Genomic DNA, 2732 nt, shown 5'->3' with positions numbered 1-2732 from the left:
GTGTTAAGATCTTTGATATAACCTTCTCCTCTTCATACCTTCTCTGTTTTGCCAAATTGCTACTAAAATGCCTAATGCACATCCCTACTTCATATTTTAACATCTCCCAATTTAGGCCAAATTTTTTGTCAGAAGAAGCTTTCACCCAGTAGCGTTGAATCAGAGAGGAAATTCTTTTTTTTAATTCGTCATGTTTAAGTAGAGAGGAATTCATTTTCCAGTAAGAGGCTCTAGAGCCTATATTTGAGTGTCCTGTGGATAGTGGAGTAGAAAGGAGAATAGTGTGGTGGTCCGTTAAGGGAGAAGGAAGAATACTAACTGAAACATTATAATGAAGTTTGAAAGAGTATGGTACAAGCCAGTAATCTAAACGAGAAAGTCTTGAGCGATTCTTGTTACCCCATGTGTAAGATTTATCGTTTGGGAACTTCTCCCTCCAAATATCTATTAAACCAAACTTCTCCATGAACATTTTCAGTTTTAAATTAGGAGAAGTAGATTGCCTAGGAGGAAATCTATCAAGACTGTTATTAGGTGTGATATTAAAATCTCCACCAATACAAATGACAGCATTAGGAAATGTATTAAGCCATAACAAAAACCTGTCTCCTATCTCTTCAAATAACAGGTCATTTTCCCGAGAGGTATTATACCTATAAATGTTAATCATTAATACAAAGTAAGTTAAGTTAGCAGGACGCCATCTTGGACTCCCCGGGAAACGCCGAGTGCTGTGTTTAATATTTTTGATTTTTCACAAGAGTGTGTGTCATGGGTATTGAGTGTGGGGTAGAAATCTGAGGGTCTTTGCTGGCCACCTCTCTCTTTATTTTATTTTATCTTATTGTATTGTACTTGTTTTGTAAGTTACTAAAGACGTGTGATGTATTGAGACCTTGTGTGAAGTGTTGTATGTCTTTTTATTAATTGTATGTTAATAAAGTGATTTTTATTTATATCTGTCTATCATTATGCTCACCCTGCCTTTGGCAACGAACCTGTGTCCCTTTGTCATAACACCAGCAGAACGCTCTGAACCATGAGCCATCCACACCTCGTTGCCCCACTGATTTTTCCAAAATGTAGTGTCATTAGAAACAGAGTGAGACTCCTGGAAAAAAACAAAAGTCAATTTTGAAAGATTTAGCATACAAAAACAATGCTTTACGCTTGACATTATCACGTAACCCCCTAGCATTGAGAGAAACAATTGAAATAGACCTTCAACAAAAACAAAAAACAGAGCAAAATATAATAGAACAAAAATACTAGTAGTAAAACCCTTAAGGGATAAAAGTGCATCGGTAGCTGACTAACAGTCAAATGAATCCAAACTTCGGCATTAACTCAAACAAATTAAACAGTGTGCCATGTTTAAGGTGGATGAATTTCAGATCCATCAACAAAGGCACGACCTCCCACGAAGTGAGCCCTCTTTCCCTCCTTTCGAGCCTTATCTACAGCAGGCCAAAGCAGCTGTCTTCTTTCCCGATCAGACGTGATGAGATCCTCAGTGAAGCGCAGTTGATTGGCACGAAGAAACTCAAACGTCCTCGCTGCCCTCCACACTCCGTCCCTCGTCACTCGCGAAGAAAATTGAATAATGACGGGTCGCGGTCGAGAACTATTCTGGATCCTCTTTCCCACACGATGAACTGTGTCGATTTTGTGTATTGAGACCTTGTGTGAAGTGTTGTATGTCTTTTTATTAATTGTATGTTAATAAAGTGATTTTTATTTATATCTGTCTATCATTATGCTCACCCTGCCTTTGGCAACGAACCTGTGTCCCTTTGCTTAGGGCTGTTATGTCCTGGTGGATTCCGGGGTGGCGTAGTCGACTATAGGATTTCTCTTATTATTGGTAATTTTCAAACTCCTGACCACTTCATGCCACACAAAGAAAGAAGGCGTAACTTTTATTCTCGCTGTAGTATTGTTGTTGCCTCCGCTGCCATGACGTAGAGACGCTGTGTGTTTCGTTGTGAGAGCGAAACTACTTTGTTTGGCCTTTCAAAAGAGCACGATATCCGTTTCATCATGCCTGGAGCTGATCCGTGCTAGTCGCTGAGGAAATACATCAACCTTGCACGGTGGATCGGCTTTCACCGTGGACGAAGCGGAGTCCAGCCCAGGGTCGTCACATGTGGTTGCCACAAGCCCACCGGCTGCTCCTTCGTTGAATCCGCCGGCCGCGCCGTTCTCAAGCTCACCGGTCTCCTCTCACTCTAAGCCGCCACCACGTGTGACGCTGTGAAAGTGAAACTACTTTGTTTGGTCTTCCAAAAGAGGACACAACTAGAAATCAGTGGTTAAGTTGTATTTACAACACTGTTCCAGTTCGTTGTGAAAGCGAAACTACTTTGTTTGGTCTTCCAAAAGAGGACGATATCCGCTTCGTCAAGCCTGGAGCTGATCCGTGCTAGTCGCTGAGGAAATACATCAACCTGGCACGGTGGATCGGCTTTCACCGTGGACGAAGCGGAGTCCAGCCCAGGGTCGTCACATGTGGTTGCCACAAGCCCACCGGCTGCTCCTTCGTTGAATCCGCCGGCCGCGCCGTTCTCAAGCTCACCGGTCTCCTCTCACTCTAAGCCGCCACCACGTGTGACGCTGTGAAAGTGAAACTACTTTGTTTGGTCTTCCAAAAGAGGACACAACTAGAAATCAGTGGTTAAGTTGTATTTACAACACTGTTCCAGAACACTTCAACCCAAATATGCAGATGTGTG

This window comes from Sinocyclocheilus grahami, unplaced genomic scaffold (assembly GCF_001515645.1).
Source record: "Sinocyclocheilus grahami isolate Dianchi unplaced genomic scaffold, SAMN03320097.WGS_v1.1 scaffold219.1, whole genome shotgun sequence".
Lineage (NCBI taxonomy): Eukaryota > Metazoa > Chordata > Actinopteri > Cypriniformes > Cyprinidae > Sinocyclocheilus > Sinocyclocheilus grahami.
This window is presented reverse-complemented; position numbering follows the sequence as displayed.